Source organism: Eumetopias jubatus, unplaced genomic scaffold (genome assembly GCF_037043125.1).
Source record: "Eumetopias jubatus isolate StellerSeaLion01/CBP00866 unplaced genomic scaffold, mEumJub1_p1.0 scaffold_16, whole genome shotgun sequence".
Taxonomy (NCBI): Eukaryota; Metazoa; Chordata; class Mammalia; order Carnivora; family Otariidae; genus Eumetopias; species Eumetopias jubatus.
Genome location: NW_028274822.1, coordinates 41,661,803 through 41,683,927, shown reverse-complemented (window position 1 = coordinate 41,683,927; position 22,125 = coordinate 41,661,803).

Below are 22,125 nucleotides of genomic sequence, written 5' to 3'. Positions count from 1 at the left end.
TAATATATTATCTCTCTAACACCCCAATAGGATAAGTCTTCATAATATAACAAAAAAACAAGATAATTTAGCTTTATCTACCAGTCTATTTATTTTTTATTTTTTTTATTCAAGATTTTAGTTTGCCTACATTGAGTGGTGCAAGAACTACTTTGATAATCTTAGGTCACCATTTTAGATATGGGACAGAAAAATAATTCATTAGAGAACATTCAGTATATATTGCTTGGTTTTTGATATTTTACCATGTTCATCTCTTTATTGATCCAGAACTCCGCAATAATAAATTGGAAACTTTGGATATTAACTCTTTCCCCTTACTAAGGTGGTTGAGAGCATTACTGTAATGGCCTAAAAGACTTAATATGCTTGTCAAACTTTCTAATTAATCAGGGACCCAAATCACAAATTATATTAAATTGCAGAGTCATAGAAACCTACATCTTGTGAGAACTTTAGAAGTCATCTATTCAAACCTCCCACCAGGTGAAGCAAATGGAAGCAATGGTTTGTTCTCAGAATGATTAACTAGCTCATTAGTTCCCCACATACCTCTCTTGTTCTTTGCTGTATTAATCTATCCTCTTTAACCAAGTCCTTGTCACTTCCTTTAACACTATAGTTCAAACATCTGAGTTCTAAATCTATCTATAAATATTTTCAGATAATAAAAATAAATCAAAATATTAGAATTTGAATTTACATTATGATTTCAATGCCATGGAGCTGCTTAGTAGTTGACTTCTTGTTAGTACCTGTTAGTAGTTAGTAATAGCAGTTGTGAGTAGTCAGTTTCTAAGTCTAGTACTGTAAGATGTTAGAAAAATTGAAATATATATATATATACACATAGCAATTAAGATGCACACATATGATTCATTCTGTTCTCAGAGAAAATGTAAAATTGGCACTTTGCATTATTAGGGAAATGTTTTTGTTTCTCCTCTTAATATTGATTTACCTTAACTTTTGGATTACTGTAGATTGAATCACATTGAACTAAAGTTAATTTTCCCCTAGGAATTTCATACCAAATTTTATATGAAAGTATGAAATATTATCAACAATGAGATTGTGATTTAATAACATAATTACTAAAATAATTTTATTTACATCAGTTACAATATTCACAATAACATATATAATAAATACATCTTATATCTGAGAATTATTTGTAATAATTTAAGAAACAATTCATTGTTATCCCTGGTCACAGAAGTGCCATTTTTCAAAATTGAAATAAAACTATAATTCATAATTATAAAATATTTCATTGCCATAACTTATATGGAATATGATATTCACCAAAGAGTTCAATTCAACTATGTAATTTTTCTTAATAAAAACAGAGGATTTTTATTAATTACTATTAAATTGTCATGTGTGTATGTGTGTGTGTGTGTGTGTATAAAATTACAATTACATAAAATTACAAAAGAAATTTATAAATAACCCATGATTTAAAAGAGATGGCTGCCTGATCACTTACACAATTTCCCTGGGAATTTGACAAGCTTATTTCTAGAAAATTGATCTGGAACAGGAAAATAAAAGACAAAGACATTGGTGAACTGCCCATGAACTCGTTTATAAGGCCTAGATATTGATTTGATTACTATCAAGACAATGGTCAGCATCTGGGGTACAAAATACGTAAGAGAAATTTTAGTTGAAAAAATGATCTGTATTTAAATAATACATGAATTTTACAAAGTTAGATGTACAGATAAAAAACACTATACAGCAAGTTTGTGTTTAGCCCCAACCACATTAATAAAACCCTTTTAACGTCCTCTGAACTATAGCAATAAAAAGAAGCAGGTCACAGACTGTGTCAGAGCACTAAATATTTTATTTCTCTCCCCTTTGAATAACAACTTTCTAGTGCCATAGGTGAAACTTCCCATTATTTCATCACTTTAAGCCTGAGGGGCAAAAAAGCCAAGAGAATGAGAAAAAATGTAAAGGAGAAAGGAGGTCAGGAGAGGTGAAGAAAGGACACAATATCAAAATGTTGTCTTCTTTTCTTAACTTTTCTCTCACTTTCCTCATTTTATTCCAGATATCACATATCACATTTGTAGCTGAATGTTAATTCTTTAGTAGGAAAACCAGATCCAAAAGTTGTTTGTGTGTGTGTGTGTGTGTGTGTGTGTATTTCAGTAACATGAGTGGGAGAAAGAGAAAAAGAGAGAACTGAGAATGACACAGAGGCAGAGACAGAGGAACAAAAACAGAAAGAGAAAAAAAGGGGAAATTAGTTGGACAATTGTCAAAGAAGATCGAGAGCAAGAGTGGGATGCCCACTCTACACATTTATTCAGCATTGTACTGTAAGTCGGAGCCGGAGCAACTAGACAGAAAAAATAAACCAAAGCCATCCCCATCGAAAAGAAGTAAAATTATCTCTAGTGGAAGATGATATGATTTTATATAGAGAAAACCCTAAAGACTCTATCAAAATACTGTTAGAATTAATAAATGATTTCTGTAAAGTTGCAGGATATAAAATCCATACAAAAATGTGTTGCATTTCTACACACCAACAACAAACTATCAGAAAGAGAAATTTTCTAAAAAAGATATACAATTGCATTGAACACACTAAAATACTTAGAAAAAACTTAACCAAGAAGGTGAAAGACTGTACACACACACACACACACACACACACACACACATACAACTTTGATGAAAGAAACTGAAGAAGACATAAATAAATGTACAGATACTCTGTGTTCATAGGCTGGAAAAATTAATATTGTTAAAATGTCCATTCTACCCAAAGCAATCTACAGAGTTAATGTAATTTCTCTCAAAAATCCAATGGCATTTTTCACAGAAATACAAAAAACAATCCTAAAATTTGTATGGAAACATAAAAGGCCCTAAACAGCTAAAACAATCATGAGAAAGGAAAACAAAGCTAAAAGCATCACACTGCCTGATTTCTTTTTTATTATTATTATGTTCAGTTAGCCACCATATAGTACATCATTAGTTTTTGATGTAGTGTTCAATGATTCATTAGTTGTGTATAACACCCAGTTGCCTGATTTCAAAATAGATTACAAAGCCATAATAATCAAAACAGAATGACAATGGCGTGAAAACAGACACACAAATCAATAGAACAGAATAAGGAGCTCAGAAATAAACCCATGCATATATGGTCAATTAATTTTTGAAAAGTTTCCAAAAATATAAAATGGGAAAAGGATAGTCTCTTCAATAAATGGTAATGGGAAAAAGTGAGTAGCCATGTGGGGAAAATAAAATGATCTTACACCATACAAAAAAGTCAATTCAAATGAGTTAAGGACTTCAATATAAGATCCAAGGCTGCAAAATTTTTAGAACATATAGGAAAAAAACTCCTTGGCATCGGTCTTGGCAATGATTTTTTGAGTATGTCACCAAAAGCAGAAATAAAAACTTTAAAAAGAAGACATATAAATGGTTAACAGAGACATGAAAAAAATGCTCAACATCACATCATCAGGGAAATGCAAACCAAAACTACAATGAGATACCAACTCACACTTGTCAGAATGGCTAACATTAACAACACAAGAAACAACAGATGTTGGCGGGGATGCAGAAAAAGGGGAATCCTCCTACACTGTTGGTGGCAATGCAAGCTGGTGCAGCCACTCTGGAAAACAGTATGGAGGTTCCTCAAAAAGTTAAAAATAAAACTACCCTACAACCCAGCAATTGCAATACTAGCTATTTATTCTAAGGACACAAACATAGTGATCTATGTCCCCTTCAGGGACACATGCACCTCAATGTTTATAAAAGCAATGTCTACAATAGCCAAAATATGGAAAGAGCCCAGATGTCCAGCGACAGATGAATGGATAAAAAAGGTGTGGTATATATACAATGAAATATTATTCAGCCATCAAAAAGAATGAAATCTTGCCATCTGCAATGATGTGGGTAGAACTAGAAGGTATTATGCTAAGCAAAATAAGTCAGTCAGAGAAAGACAAATACCATATGATATCACTCATATGTGGAACTAAGAAACAAAACAGATGAGCATAGGGGAAGGGAAGGAAAAATAAAATAAGACAAAAACAGAAAGGGAGGAAAACCATAAGAAACTCTTAACTATAGGAAACAATCAGGGCTGCTGGAGAGAAATGAGCACTGGGAATTATATGCAACTGATGAATCACTAAATTCTACCCCAAAATTAATAATACACTATATGTTAACTAACTTGAATAAATTAAAACAAAAAAAAATAAAATGTTCTGTTTATATTTGAAAATTATACACCTTCTGTTCTTATAGGATGTGGGATTTTATATACCTTTATGGTATCAAATTTGTTAATCATGTTAAAATCTTTTATATTCTGTGTGTACCTTTGTATACTTATTTTACCAGTTAGTGAGAGACAAAAATGCAAATCTCCAAAAAAAAAAAAAAAAAGAAAAAAGAAGGTAAATATGTGAGGGGATGGACTTGTTACCTGACTCAGTATGGGGAGTTCCTTCACAAAGTATACACGTATCACATCATCACATAGGGCACTTGGACTATTTTTTACAATTTTGTCAATTATACCTTAATAATGATAGAGAAAAAAGTCAAAAAAAGAATCCCTGTTTTGTTGCTGTATAGATCACCTTATAATAAATACCATTCAATTGATCGCTCATGTCACTTCTAAGATTAAAAAGTAAGGTTCTATGTGATTCCCATAGCTATTTGCAAGGCATTTATTTAACTTTGCTCATAACATAATTTTATTATAGGTTAAGGGCCAATTATTTTACTGTAGACTTTACAAAACTGAAACATACACTTGTCACATATTTCCTATTTAATCTTTTAGCATGGTTTTCATCTGTAAAATGAGTTCTTAATATCTTCTTAGATTGTTTTAAAGTATAAAGTGAGGTAGCAGATGAGAAATTATTTTCAAATTTAAAGGTCTTAAAGGTCTAGTGATGCAACCATCCTTTAAAAGCAAAGATATGAACTTAGAATACAAAACTGCTATAAGACCATTGGCTGTGTATTGAAATTGAGCCAAATACGTATTTATCTAGAATGTATACAATGAGATTTGCTTTCATTTTTGCTTGTTAAAATGCCCCCAAACCAAAATAACTACTTATATACTTAAGTGACTAATGGGCTAACAGAATTTTCCTTGGGTACCTGAAAATTACACTTCCTATCATAAAGAATTTTTAGAAATTCTGACTTGGAAGAATTATACATAGGTATCTACATCACAACATGTCAGAAGAAACATAAATTGAAATAATATTTGAAAGCCTAATAGCGCTTATTTATTGAAATGATTCACATAAACAAATGTAATAATCCAAATGTTAAAGTAAAAATCAAAAGAAACTATTTGGAAAATGAAAATATTTATAGTTAATTTTCAGTAAGATATTTTTTTAAGGATGGATCTAATTCTTCAGCTGTGGAGAGAGAAAATGTGCCTGCTCCAAGCACACATGATGGGAGACTTGTGCTTCAGAAAGAATCTCTGCTTTCAAGCTGCCAAGCCACCCTTGGAGGCAATTGAAGAGCAAAGAAAATAGCCACGTATGGTTAATGGTTAAACAAAAGTCCAGACGGAAGCCAGGCAAGATGGCAGAGGAGTAGGAGACCTGGATTTTGTCTGGTCTCAGGAATTCGGCTGAATAGGGATCAAACCATTCTGAACACCTACGAACTCAACAGGAGATCGAAGATACGAAGAGTAACAACACTCTGAACAGAAAAGCGATCACTTACTGGAAGGTAGGACGTGCGGAGAAGTGAATCCGAGGCGATATTCGGGAGGATAGACGGCGGGGGAGGGGGGCCTCCGTCGGCGGCTTCTGGCAAGTGATAGAGCCGCGGAGCACAAAATCGGAACTTTTAGAAGTCGGCTCCTCTGAGGGACATCGCTCCAGTGGCTAAGCGGGGGGTGGAACCCTCGTGGGACAGTGTGGTCTCAGGACCCTCGGGGTCACAAAAAGACCGGGGGTGCCTGAGTGCACCAGAGCTCCCAGGTATCGGAGTTGGGAAGCCGGCTGCAGAGACGGAGCCGAGGCGTGGGCTCTCAGCTCGGGGTTGCCATAAACTGTGATCCGCGGCCCAGTCGGGCCACTGCTCCTGCAGCAGGGACCCAACAAGCGGCAGAGCTGGGAAGACTCCCCTTCCTCTCCTGGGAGGAGCGGCACGGAAACGCACCGCAGAGATCTGCTGGGTTTGGAGACTCCACACGGGGTCGGGTGCCAGAGATACAAACGCTCAGTCACAGGCCGGGTGAGCACGGAGTGCGGCCGGAGACCAGGGAGATGGGAGTGACTGCTTTTCTCTGGGGGCGCACTGAGGAGCGGGGCCCCGAGTTCTCAGCTCCTCCGAGCGGAGATTGGGAGGCCATGATTTTCGCCCTGGTCCTCCAAAGCTGTACCAGAGCTTGCAGGGAACAAAAGCTCCTGAGAGCAAACCCGAGCAGCTTGCTTAGCCGGGACCCACAAAGGCGGGGCAATTCAGCCTCCGGCAAAGACATTTGGAAACCATGGCAACAGGCCCCTCGCCAGAAGATCAGCACAAACAGCCAGCAAGCCAAGACCAAGTTTACCGATCAAGGAGAACGGGAGAACTCCAGCGCTAGGGGCATACTGCACATAGAATTCATGGCTATTTTTTACCATGATTCATTAGTTCATCAAAGTTAATTTTTTTAACTGTTTATTTTTAGTTTTTCTTTTTCCCTTTTTCAACCACCATCTTATCAATCACTTTTTTAAAAAAAATGTTTTATTTTTCATTTTTAGAGTCATATTTTATTACTTCATAGTAGTTACCCTTATTTTTGGTATATATATATATATATATATATATATATATATATATATATATATATAAGTTGTTCTCTCTTTAAAATTTTGAGATACAGTTTCTTCTAACAGATCAAAATATACCTTAAATCACTAGTGTATGGCTTTGTTCTAGTCTCCTGCCTGATCACATTCTCTCCCTTTTTTCTTTTTTTTTAAATCTTCTTCTTTCTTTTTTCAAACAATTTACCTTATCAATTCCTTTTATAAAATCTTTTATAATTTTCATCTTTACAGTCATCTTCCATCCCTTCATTGTATCAATCCTTATTTTGTACATATATGTCTTTCTTCCTTTAAAATTTTAGGAGGCACTTTTTTCTAACAGACCAAAATACACCCAAAATCTAGTGTGTGGCACTGATCTATGCACTAGCCTGATCATAGTTGATCATACTCTGCTTTTTTTGTATTGTTCTGTTTTTGTTTTTATCTTTTTTTCTTTTTAATTCTCTTTCTTTTTTCTTTCTTTCCCTTTCTTTTCCCCTGGTTTCAGGTCTTTTCTGATTTGTTTAGAGTATATTTGCTGGGGACGTTGTTAACCTGTTAGCACTTTGTTCTCTCATTCATCTATTCTCCTCTGGACAAAATGATAAGACGAAAAAAGTCACCTCAGAAAAAGAACAAGAGGTAGTACCATCAGCCAGGGACCTACTCAATACGGACATTAGTACGATGTCGGACCTAGAGTTCAGAATCATGACTTTAAAGATACTAGCTGGGCTTGAAAAAAGCATGGAAGTTATTAGAGAAACGCTTTCTGGAGAAATAAAAAAACTAAAATCTAACCAAGTCAAAATCAAAAAGGCTATTGAGGAGGTGCAATCAAAAATGGGGGCACTAACTGCTAGGATAAATGAGGCAGAAGAGAGAATCAGCGATATAAAAGACCAAATGATGGAAAATAGAGAGGCTGAGAAAAAGAGAGATAAACAACTACAGGATCACGAGGGCAGAATTCGAGAGATAAGTGATAGGATAAGAAGAAACAACAATAGAATAATTGGGATCCCAGAAGAAGAAGAGAGAGAGAGGGGGGCAGAAGGTATATTGGAGGAAATAATAGCAGAGAACTTCCCTAATGTGAGGAAGGAAACAGTCATCAAAATCCAGGAGGCACAGAGAACCCCTCTCAAAATCAATAAAAATAGGTCAACACCCCGACATCTAATAGTAGAACTTATGAGTCTCAGAGACAAAGAGAAAATCCTGAAAGCAGCTCGGGAGAAGAGATATGTAACCTATAATGGTAGAAATATTAGATTGGCAACAGACTTATCCACAGAGACCTGGCAGGCCAGAAAGGACTGGCATGATATCTTCAGAGCACTAAACGAGAAAAATATGCAGCCAAGAATACTATATCCAGCTAGGCTGTCGTTGAAAAAGGAAGGAGAGATAAAAAGCTTCCAGGACAAACAAAAACTAAAGGAATTTGCAAACACAAAACCAGCCCTCCAAGAAATATTGAAAGGGGTCCTGTAAGCAAAGAGAGAGCCTAAAAGCAGCATAGACCAGAAAGGAACACAGACAATATACAGTAACAGTCACCTTACAGGCAATACAATGGCACTAAATTCATACCTTTCAATAGTTACCCTGAATGTAAGTGGGCTAAATGTCCCAATCAAAAGACACAGGCTATCAGATTGGATTAAAAAACAAGACCCATCCATATGCTGTCTGCAAGAGACTCCTTTTAGACCCAAAGACACCCCCAGATTGAAAGTGAGGGGGTGGAAAACCATTTACCATGCTAATGGACACCAAAAGAAAGCTGGGTGGCAATCCTTATATCACACAAATTAGATTTTAAAACAAAGACTGTAATAAGAGATGAGGAAGGACACTATATCCTACTTAAAGGGTCTATCCAACAAGAAGATCTAACAATTGTAAATATCTATGCCCCTAACATGGGAGCAGCCAGTTATATAAGGCAATTCATAACAAAAGCGAAGAAACACATTGACAACAATACAATAATAGTGGGGGACTTTAACAGCCCCCTCAATGAAATGGACAGATCATCTAAGCAAAAGATCAACAAGGAAATAAAGACTTTAAATGACACTCTGACCAAATGGACTTCACAGACATATTCAGAACATTCCATCCCAAAGCAACAGCATACACATTCTTCTCTAGTGCCCATGGAACATTTTCCAGAATTGATCACATCCTAGGTCACAAATCAGGTCTCCACCGGTACCAAACGATTGGGATTATTCCCTGCATATTTTCAGACCACAGTGCTTTGAAACTAGAACTCAATCACAAGAGGAAAGTCGGAAAGAACGCAAATACATGGAGGCTAAAGAGCATCCTACTAAAGAATGAATGGGTCAACCAGGAAATTAAAGAAGAATTTAAAAAATGCATGGAAACCAATGAAAATAAAAACACAACTGTTCAAAATCTTTGGGATACAGCAAAGTCAGTCCTGAGATGAAAGTATATAGCAATATAAGCCTTTCTCAAGAAACAAAAAGGTCTCAAATACACAACCTAACCCTACACCTAAAGGAGCTGTAGAAAAAACAGCAAATAAAGCCTAAACCCAGCAGGAGAAGAGAAATCATAAAGGTCAGAGCAGAATTCAATGAACTAGAAACCAAAAGAACAGTAGAACAGATCAACAAAAGTAGCAGCTGGTTCTTTGAAAGAATTAACAAGATTGATAAACCCCTGGCCAGACTTATCAAAAAGAAAAGAGAAATGACCCAAATCCACAAAATCATGAATGAAAGAGGAGAGATCACAACCAACACCAAAGAAATACAAACAATTATAAGAACATATTATGAGCAACTCTATGCCAGCAAATGAGATAACCTGGAAGAAATGGGTGCATTCCGAGAGATGTATCAACTACCAAAATTGAACCAGGAAGAAATAGAAAACCTGAACAGACCTATAACCACGAAGGAAATTGAAGCAGTCATCAAAAATCTCCCAACAAACAAAAGCCCAGGGCCAGGTGGCTTCCGAGGGGAATTCTATCAGAAATTTAGAGAAGAATTAAAACCTATTCTCCTGAAACTGTTCCAAAAAATAGAAATGGAAGGAAAACTTCCAAACTCATTTTATGAGGCCAGCATTACCTTGATCCCAAAACCAGACAAGGACCCCATCAAAAAGGAGAATTACAGACCAATATCCTTGATGAACATGGATGCAAAACTTCTCACCAAAATACTAGCCAATAGGATCCAACAGTACATTAAAAGGATTATTCACCACGACCAAGTGGGATTTATCCCTGGGCTGCAAGGATGGTTCAACATCCGCAAATCAATCAACGTGATACAGTACATTAACAAAAGAAAGAACAAGAGTCATACGATCCTCTCAATAGATGCAGAAAAAGCATTTGATAAAGTACAGCATCCTTTCTTGATCAAAACTCTTCAGAGTATAGGGATAGAGGGTACATACCTCAATATCATAAAAGCCATCTATGAAAAACCTACAGCAAATATCATTCTCAATGGGGAAAAGCTGAGAGCTTTTCCCCTAAGGTCAGGAACGCGGCAGGGATGTCCACTCTCACCACTGCTATTCAACATAGTATTAGAAGTCCTAGCCACAGCAATCAGACAACAAAAAGAAATCAAAGGCACCCAAACCGGCAAAGAGGAAGTCAAACTCTCACTCTTTGCAGATGATATGATACTGTATGTGGAAAACCCAAAAGACTCCACCCCAAAACTGCTAGAACTCATACAGGAAATCAGTCAAGTAGCAGGTTATAAAATCAATGCACAGAAATCAGTGGCATTCCTATACACCAACAACAAGACAGAAGAGAGACAAATCAAGGAGTCGATCCCATTTACAACTGCACCCAAAACCATAAGATACCTAGGAATAAATTTAACCAAAGAGGCAAAGGATCTGTACTCAGAAAACTATAAAATACTCATGAAAGAAATTGAAGAAGACACAGAGAAATGGAAAAAAGTTCCATGCTGATGGATTGGGAGAACACACATAGTGAAGATGTCAATGCTACCTAGGGCAATCTACACATTCAATGCAATCCCCATCAAGATACCATCCACTTTTTTTAAAGAAATGGAACAAATAATCCTAAAATTTGTATGGAACCAGAAGAGACCCCGAATAGCCAGAGGAATTTTGGAAAAGAAAAGCAAAGCTGGCGGCATCACAATTCTGGACTTCCAGCTCTATTACAAAGCTGTCATCATCAAGACAGTATGGTACTGGCACAAAAACAGACACATCGATCAATGGAACAGAATCGAGAGCCCAGAAATGGACCCTCAACTCTATGGTCAACTCATCTTTGACAAAGCAGGAAAGAATGTCCAATGGCAAAAAGACAGTCACTTCAACAAATGGTGTTGGGAAAATTGGACAGCCACAGGCAGAAGAATGAAACTGGACCATTTCCTTACACCACACACAAAAATAGACTCCAAATGGTTGAAAGACCTAAACGTGAGATAAGAGTCCATCAAAATCCTAAAGGAGAACACAGGCAGCAACCTCTTCGACCTAGCCACAGCAACTTCTTCCTAGAAACATGGCCAAAGGCAAGGGAAGCAAGGGCAAAAATGAACTATTGGGATTTCATCAAGATAAAAAGCTTTTGCACAGGAAAAGAAACAGTCCACAAAACCAAATGACAACCGACAGAATGGGAGAAAATATTTGCAAATGACATATCAGATAAACGACTAGTATCCAACTCTATAAAGAACTTATCAAACTCAACACCCAAAGAACAAATAATCCAATCAAGAAATGGGCAGAAGACATGAACAGACATTTTTCCAAAGAAGACATCCAAATGGCCAACAGACACATGAAAAAGTGCTCAACATTGCTCAGCATCAGGGAAATCCAAATCAAAACCTCAATGAGATACCACCTCACACCAGTCAGAATGGCTAAAATTAACAAGTCAGGAAACGACAGATGTTGGCGGGGATGTGGAGAAAGGGGAACCCTCCTACACTATTGGTGGGAATGGAAGCTGGTGCAACCACTCTGGAAAACAGTATGGAGGTTCCTCAAACAGTTGAAAATAGAGCTACCATACGATCTAGCAATTGCACTACTGGGTATTTACCACAAAGATACAAATGTAGGGATCTGAAGGAGTATGTGCACCCCAATGTTTATAGCAGCAATATCCAGAATAGTCAAACTGTGGAAAGAGCCAAGATGTCCATCGACAGATGAATGGATAAAGATGTGGTATATAGGGCGCCTGGGTGGCTCAGATGGTTGGGCGTCTGCCTTCAGCTCAGGTCATGATCCCAGGGTCCTGGGATCGAGTCCCGCATCGGGCTCCCTGCTCCTTGGGAGCCTGCTTCTCCCTCTGCCTCTCTCTCTCTCTCTCTCTCTGTCTCTTATGAATAAATAAATAAAATCTTTAAAAAAAAAAGAGGTGGTATATATACACAATGGAATATTATGCAGCCATCAAAAGGAATGAGATCTTGCCATTTGCAACGACGTGGATGGAACTGGAGGGTGTTATGCTGAGTGAAATAAGTCAATCAGAGAAAGACATGGATCATATGACCTCACTGATATGAGGAATTCTTAATCTCAGGAAACAAATTGAGTGTTGCTGGAGTGGTGGGGGGTGGGAGGTATGGGGTGGCTGGGTGATAGACATTGGATAGGGTATGTGCTATGGTGAGTGCTGTGAATTGTGTAAGACTGTTGAATCACAGATCTGTACTTCTGAAACAAATAATGCAACATATGTTAAGAAAAAAGAAAAAGAAGATAGCAGGAGGGGAAGAATGAAGGGGAGTAAGTCAGAGGGGGAGACGAACCATGAGAGATGATGGACTCTGAAAAACAAACTGAGGGTTCTAGAGGGGAGGAGGGTAGGGGGATGGGTTAGCCTGGTGATGGGTATTAAAGAGGGCACATTCTGCATGGAGCACTGGGTGTTATGAACAAACAATCATGGAACACTACATCAAAAACTAATGATGTAATATATGGTGATTAACATAACAATATAAAATTAAAAAAAAATAAAAAAAAAGTCCAAGTCTTTAATATAGTTAAAGCAGATTGTTCTTGACCCAACTCCTATATATCTGTTCAGGCTGATGTCTTTCCCCTTTACTCCACGCTTCACGGTTAAAACCCTGGTCACCTCAACCTGTCCACCTTTCTCAGATGCCAGCATTCACACAATACCCTTTTTCTCTGTAAAGGTTTTCCATGGCTTTCTCCCTTCCTAATGGGTTAAATATTAACCACTTCATTTATCCTTGTTAACTTTGTGTACATACTCCTATGACAACATTTTTCCCACCGTAATAATATAATTGTTATGAACCTTGGCTTTGGAGTCAGGGATCCCAGGTTTGAGTATTTGTTTTGCCATGGACTTGCTAGGAGACCTGGAGCAAGTTAGTGTCCTAAACCTCAGTTTTCTAATCTGATGAACAGCATTATCATATCTACTTCATGGGATTTTGGTGATAGTTAAAAATGAGATCACTCATGAAAAATAGGAAGTATAGTTTCTGGAGCATTAGTAAGCACTCCAAAGATGAAAATTATTAATATTTTGTATCATAGTTCATCATAGTAATGGTTAATGCACTGATCTCCTCTGCTGGACATTTAGTTATTTAAAAGGAAAAATAATTGTATTTTCATCATTGTATCTCTAGTCCTTGATTACACAGGGTTTGCGACATACAAGGCAACTTATAAATATTTACCAAATTAAAAAAGAACATGGAATAAAAACATCAAAGGAAAAATAATAAAATTTTACCCTCTTTGAATTTATCCTTATTACGTACTGATTGGTAGCACGATCTATTGAACTGAGTGTTTTACAGTATTGCTAAGGAGCAAATGATATCTTGATTCCAAAAGACAAGTTAAGAGACTATATATGTAATCAACAATAAAACACATTCTTTCTTTCTGCTTTCTCTTCCAATTCAGACTGAGCAACGTTTTTGGGGGGTGATGAGGGGGAAGGGTAAAGGGAGAGAGAGAGAGAGAGAGAATCTCAAGGAAACTCCCTGCTGAGCATGGAGCCCGATGCCAGGCTTGATGTCACAACCCTGAGATCATGACCTGAGCCAAAATCAAGGGTCAGATGCTTAACCAAGCATGCCACCCAGGTGCCCCAAAGACTGAGCAACTTTTTGATGCATGAATTTAGCCCACTGAGACATGGAAAGGGGAGGCATTTTCTTTACAAGTTAAAAGGAATGGCTACATTGGAAGTGGATAGAAATAAACAGTATGACACTTTGCAAAATAATATTCTTTAGAAACACAGCATCATATTATCAATTTGCAAAGCCCAATTACAATATAAATTTTGTTTTATTAATGTCCTACATATCATGTCTTTCTTTTCATTTACTTACATTACTCATGCTACATTTAATAATTTCTTTTTGCTCTGTCACTTCTAGAAGATTCATAGTAACTTTTTTAAGACCTGAAAAGAGTTTAAAAAGTTAGAAGTGATGATATGATAGTGTTTGGGAAGATATATTTAGTGTAAAGTATCCAGTTGTGTTAAAGTGCATTCGTCACTTAACTGCATAGATAGTGATGTGTCAGTTTTTCATTAACCTGGCAAAGATCAGAGAACTTGGGGAATGACAAGCATTTGTGTGTGTGTGTGTGTGTGTGTGTGTGTGTGTGTGTAGGGGGTGATTTATAAATTTCATGTTTTTCCTTTCCAAAACAAACATGAAAAGAAAACCTTACATCAACCTGGTGAAATAATCACTGATATTTTTTATTCAGGTGGATTATTGAAGCATAATACATGGCTAAAGTGAAATTAAAAGGTACCAAAATATACTAAATTTCAAATAAAAATTTTGAGCCGTTAGCAGCACCAGGTTCATCACATCTATCCCTACAGTTTACACATGAGAAAAGTAAGACCCAGACACACTAAGTTTTTATGTTTAAATCACATTGATTTAAGAGATGAATAATGTGTACATTAACATGTGTATTGCTTTTATCATTATACCTTCCCTTAAGTTCATACCTTAAGTTTACCTTTTTCACTTTGTGAAAGAAAAGTTCATCCACTTTTGTCCAAGAGGGCAGAGTATTAACATCTTTTTGGATGCTGCTGAGTTAAACAAGTCAAATGTATTCATTGATATATTCCCATACATGACGCTGACTGAATTAATTAGGATGATGTACAGTTCAAAAATTTATCAAAAGTAGTAGAAGAAAGTAATGATCCTTATAGTCGTTCCTATACACTCACACTGGAAGTCCATAGAGTGGTTTTGCAAAAGACTTGAAGTGTGACCAGGATTCTGGAATCTCTGGGGAGCAGCATCCTACCGAGATGAGAACTCACAGCTTTTCTTGGCCGCAGTTCCCAATAACACCTCACTGTAATGCCAATTATAGCTTCTTGGCCAACTGTAGAGGAACCTTCCTATGCATTCCAACAAGACTTTGCAATTTGTTACTTTATCTGCTCATGAATAGCCAAGATCTATAGGTAAACCTTTAAATTAGTTTTTTGTGCCCAATTATCACTTAAGTTGGAATTTTTTATATATCTCCAATCATTCTTCTTTTTAAAAATATTTTATTTATTTATTTGAGAGAAAGAGAAAACAGAGGAAGAGTGAGAGGGAGAAACAGACTCCCCACTGAGTGGAGAGCCCAACGTGGGTCTCCATCCCAGGACCCTGGGATCATGACCTGGCCAAAGGCATATGCTCAGCTGACTGAGCCACTTAGGCGCCCCTCCAATCTTTCTTCCTGTCAAACAACCCTTCTGTCAGGTCTTTGAGCTTATATTCCTTCCCACTGAATGTGACTCCACACATAATAATTCAAAACTAGCAATTACTGAATGAATAAGTGAATGAATGAATTTTAAGCTTTTGATATCTCTGAGATATAATTTAAAGTAAGATTACAATAGCAGAAATGTGTCAACATTATTTTGGTAAGAAAGATCATTTTAAAGCCCAGAAAACATATAAATTCTTTCTGGTTTCAGTGATGTCTAAGTAGTATGAGCACCATACACCTTCAGGAAAAACCTTTTAATCACTTTTCTTCTTTAAACTAGATTCAAACACAGCATAATAAAAAAAAATTTATTGCCCAGCTTTTGTTATCCTGTAAAAGTCTAGAAAATAATCATAAAGTCAAGTATGTAGGCAGTAATAATGCCTTACATTTATATAGGGCTTTATAATTTTAAAGTTCTTTTTAAAAGTTATCTTATTTGATCTGCAGAACTGCCTTTTGAGCTTTAGAAATATAGGTATATGATCTTTCATCTGCTATTTCAAAATACAAAAAGCTTTAAGGAGCAAAGGTTTTTTATTTTTATTTTTAAATTTGCTGCCAAAACTCATTTAAGGTTGAAACTAATCTGAACTTTTATGAGGATGTTATAGATCTTACTTTCCCCACTCAGTATAAATATTCATGAATCACTGCAAATACATGAATGTTTTCCTTTGCGGGATTCTGCCCCAAACCCCATTTACTATTAAATAATATATGATAGATGCAGGACATGATTTTTCTTAATTTGAATTTAAGCATGACTGGATCCACAGGTTTCAGATAATATCATATGGGCCATTGTTAATTCGGGCAATTTAATGATGCGGAAACTAGTTCCTAGTGATTAAAGAAGGATACCCAAGGTCACATAGCCAGGTGATTCTCATGTCAGGTCCAGTTCCTTGATGATCTTTTTCAAAAACATATCTGGTAGATAAAGAAGGACATTTCTAGTCAGTGCAATAAATACTTGGTAGAGGTTGTAGATCACAGTAGCTCCTTTTCAAATGTACTACTTGTCCATGATGAGTTGAATAGGTTAACCTATTCACAAGTCCTCTGAGAAGAAAAGAAATATATATATATACTTCTCAATCTATAACTTACTAAAGTGACAGTCCTTCAAAATTTTAAGTAGATTTTACCCAGAGTGAACAATAAATAGTTAGCTAATAGTGGACATGCCTGATGTTTTCAAAATAAGCATATCAGAGGAAAAGGAACACTTATTTACAGATACACAGTCCCATCTCTTCTACCTACCCTCCACAAACTTATAATCCTTTTTAGAGATATAAAAGTTTACAAACTGAAAAAAATTAAAGAAATTTTAGGGGGTTATTAAGAAGTAATTCATCACTTTCTAATGTCTATTTTATTCACCAATTGGTAACATATCACTGGTTATAAAAGATAGTGTTGTGGATAGGGGCATAAATCTTATCATTAACATATGCCAATACTTCCCAGTTTTCCACTCTTAATGTTCACTATAAGACAGGCTTTCTCTTTCTTGATAAACAGAACAGAACTGGGGGGGGGGGCTATAGCATTATTAAAGGGATAAATAAATTCTTCTCTGCCTAAAAATATTACTTAGAATCATACAGCTCTTTAGAATCAAAAGATGTCTCAGAAGTCATCTAGGTTAAAGGGTCATCTTCTGCACTTCTAGAAAGAGAAATCTTTCTTCTTGAGTCACATTTTTGCCATTTCTATTTATGAGAAATTCAAAGTCTTCCTGCAGCTTTCATACACTTTAGAATATTGTCCCTGAAAAATAGAGAATAATTCCAATCTCTTTCACATAAGAGCCCTTCAGATGGTTGAAGTCTGCTACTAAGCTCTCCATTTCCCATAAATTTTACAGCCCTATGATACCCTAAATAGATATTTTACTTGATTTTGTTAATTATAGCTTTCTATAGCCATGAAAGTAACAAGATTATATTGAAAGGAAATGACAAGTAGCAAGGTTGGATTAAAGACAAATGGCAATTATTACAATAGTAGTTTACACTTACATGATTCTATGACTATGAGCCAGGAACTTTTTTAGTATTATTCTAAGTGTATTCTGTGTAATAATATATTTAATCTTCACAGTAATCCTATGAGCTAATTACTATTGTTATTTCCTTTTTATAAATGAGTAAACTGAAGCCCAGAGAGGTTAATTGACTTCCTCGTGTTTACACAGTAAGTGGCCAAGCTGGAATTTTAACCAGGACAGTCTAACTCCATGGCATATATGCTTATCCTCTCTGCCATTCTTTAGAACTCCCAGAGGACTAATGGAGCAAAGCAGGACTCCAAAGTGTTAAGCAAATTATCAATCAATAACCCAAGTATATGAGGACAAGGAGAAGGAACAAACTAGAAAATAAAGTTTGTACATAATGTCAGATAATAACAATTGGACTAATACAATAGTATGTTCAACCTGTAATTTCAACTGAATTTTAATCTCTTAAAATCTCCAATTCATTTGTTTAGAATAGGTTATTTTTTTCTGTAGTAGGTGGATCACATCATCTCAAAATTCTATTGTTAGTGAGAAAAAAAGCCTAGAAATATATTAAATTGATCCTTGGTTGCATCTTCAGTGACATCTTAATAATACATACCATTCTCTTTTATAAAAACAATGGGATAAAGGCAACTTTACTCTCTATTATTGGTTCATTTTACATAAGGCCCAAACATTCATTATATGAATCATTATTGTGTCATTACTAGATACCAGGTACTACTGAACATGAAAATACCATAACAAAAGACAGTACTTCTGTCTTAAAATGATTTACAGGCTGGTGGAAAGAACAGAGAATAAATCATAAATTACAATCCATTTTTATAAGTTCTGAGGCACATATAATCGTGGATATTGTGAGAACACAGATGGTTTAGGTAACCCTGATGAAAAGAGGGAATCATTCATTGCACTGAGTCTTAAAGAATCTTTCAAGTTAACTATGGGGAAAAAAATGGAGCCAATAAGCCTCTGAACAGAAGTAAGACATGTTACAAAGCCTAGAGGTAAGAGAAAGCATCGAGCATTGGGAAAATTGCAAGCGATTTGTTTTAGCCAGAGGTAATGATGTGCCTAGACTGATTGATAGTAGATGAGTCTGTCAAAATGTGAAAGAATCAGATAACCCAAGATCTGGATTGGATGACTAAACAGTTTGGCTTTTATTCCTCAGAATATGATGAGGTATTCCAAGATTTTACTTTCTCAAATGTCCCATTTAACATAATTTTTAAAAAATAAAAAAACCTTAAAATTTTTAAAAGTATATCCTTTTTATTCTTAAGGACTTTCCTTTTTTATTTTGAGGGACTTCCTATATACCTTCACACAGCTTCTCATAATGTTAAGATCTTTTTATGTATACAGTTATTGAAACCAGGAAATTGATATATCACCATTAACTAATCCACAGAATGTAACTCAAGTTTCATCAATTTTATACTGTCATTTTCATGGTCCAGGATCCAATCCAGGATCCCACAATGCATTAAAAAGTCATGTATCTCTTGTCTCCTTTACTTCCTCAGTCTTTGTCATTCATGACCTCGACAGTTTTAGAGTACTAGTTAATTATTTTGCTGAATGTCTTTCAATTTGGAACTTTTTGATAACTTTTCATAATTAAATTGATGTTGTGCCCTTCTCAGTGGATATATTAGAGGATACAGGATAGGAATATGTCTTATTACTGGTGATGTTAACTTAATTCACATGAAAGTTGGTGTACACCAGATTTCCTCACTATAAGGTTGGTATTTTACCCTTTGTATTTACAAGTATTTGGTGGGGTGATACTTAGGGTCTATATAAATATCCTGTCCCTTATCATATATTAGTTCACCACTTTCAGCATCCAGTGATGATTTTTGGCTACAAAAATTATTTTCATAATATTTATTTAATTGTGACTCCCTGTTGCCATGATTTCTTCTACTTTTTTTTTTAAGTAAATTCTACCCCCAACATGGGACTCAAACTCACGACCCCAAGGTCAAGAGTCACATGCTCTGCTGACTGAATCAGCCAGGCACTGTTATTTCTTTTACACTTACCGATTGGAATTCTACTGTAAGAAAGGGCTGCACATTATCCTCTTACTATTTCATCAATTATTTATTTATATCAATAGAATCTTAGATATTCAGATTATTCTGTGGGTTGTATTCCGTTGATACCATTATTTTATTTTCCAAATTAATCCAGACTTGACTATTAAGAGTGTGTTCAAGTTCACTCCTGTGTCTCTTTGACATGGACCACCCTGCATCACTTTTTGAGCACTTCTTTACTTTCTGATATCATAACATATTCTAGGCACATCTTATATATTCTCTGGCCAAGCCCTAGAATCAGCCATTTACCATGGAGCTTTGGAACCTTTTATTCGAGAATGGTGTTTAAAAATCAAGATCTGGAGAGGTTTTACATTATTTAACAACATCTTTGACAGAATTATGGAACATTGGTCAATCATTCAGTGTAAATAAAACTAAAGTAAATTAAAAAACTATGCTCTTTGTGTGAGTAAAGGTATTTAAGAAATAGAATTAGCAGAATTTGATTAAATATATCAAAACAAATACAAATAATGTTATTTAGAAGAAAAACATTTTTTAGCATGGAAGTTTATTTCACCTACCTGTCATAATATATACTAAGAGTAGGGCACATCCACTTGCTCACTGAAAGCTTTTCAATCCAAGGTATGATGGAAAGCAAACTATATCTAGATCATTTCGTTCTCATTTGTTTTCATAGAAAATGAAGACAAAACAAAACCAAAAAAAAAAAACCCCACAACACTTTAAATATGTATGGGTTTATTCATTTTCTAACAACATGACAGGAAAACCCTTCCTCAGAAGCAATTAGTTATGCTAGATAATACATAAGAAAGCTTATTTTTGAACACAAAGTTAAGCCCCTTTAATTCAATCAAAATCATTGGGACCAAAAATGAAAAAAAAATGTAAATCAGAGCTGGCAATTTGTTGGCTGACAATGGTAATAAATTTGTATTTGTGTGTAGTGTTTGGTACAATTTTTAGGCATTATGATGAGTAAAAGGAACTCATAAATACTTCCCTCGATCTGCTCCCAGATGAGTGTTCAAGAGGTACATTTATTATGGTAGTAAGAGATGAGACAACCAATCTTATAAGATTGCAGGCAACTAAGTAATGTATTTTTGTATTAGCTCTCTTTCCTAGCTTGCTGCACTCATTCTATCCTTAACTTTGGTTTTCTGGATTGCACTCCTCCATAAAGTACTTAGACTTACCATTGTTTCAGGCTTTATTTTTTGGGGGGAATCCAGGCAAAGATAAGGAACCAATATTCACTAACAGAAATGGAAAAAACATAATCACAGAGAAAGGTGAAATTTTAAAAATAAGAAAATATGTTTTGATAAATTTGAAAATTATAAATTGTATGCCCAATTTTCTTTATAATACAATCTACTAACACTGATTAAGAAAAAAATGGAATGCCTTAACTTACACTATTATCTATCTATCAATATCTACATATAAATTAAAGAAACATAATTAGAATTTTTAAAAAATCACACATGCATGTACACACAGGGGAATTGATAAGTTCAGATAATTTTAGAGGTGACATTTGCAAAACACTCAAGAACCAGATCACATTGCAATATTATGCAACTTATTTAGAGACTAGATAAAGAGAGAATGTTGCATCACATTTCCAAACAAGATGGACTAAAGTAGATCATATTTGCCCTCTTGTCTTGAACAACCAAAAATAAATAAATAAAACACAAAATATGTGAAACAAAGACACTGCACATCAGCCAGTAATGTAAAGTGATTCCTGAGAGACAAAACAAACATTGTGAGTTCTATGAATGTCCCAGCTTACTGACTTGAGAGTATTTCCAGGCCATGGTGCAGGCAGAGGGAACCCAGTAGTATACCTGAGTTGAGCTGAGAATTCAGGGTGACCAAAATGACTAGAGCTAGCAGGACTTCAAGTACCAGTAAGCAGAGTGTCGCTCGTTGAGCATATACAAAATATGTCCTCTTTAATTATTCAACTGAATACTGATCAGCACACACATAAGGAAACTACCTTAAGGCAGAGGACAGTCCAAAATGATTAAAGGGAATAGTATTGATGCTTACATGTGATAGAGAATAGTGCCTAATCCCATTAGATAGACTGGAAAACCTCATGACTCATTGGGCATTGGCTAGACTACTCAGAAGACTCTTGCCTCCCAAGTAGAAAATAGTCACACACTGAATCTTGGCCTGATCCCATGCCAAAAATCTTAAAATCAACACCTTAAGGGATAAAACTGTTTTAAGTACCTAGATGCATGCTACAACAAATCTGAAAAACCTTTACAGAAATACAAGAATATCCAGGACCAGAAAGTTAAAA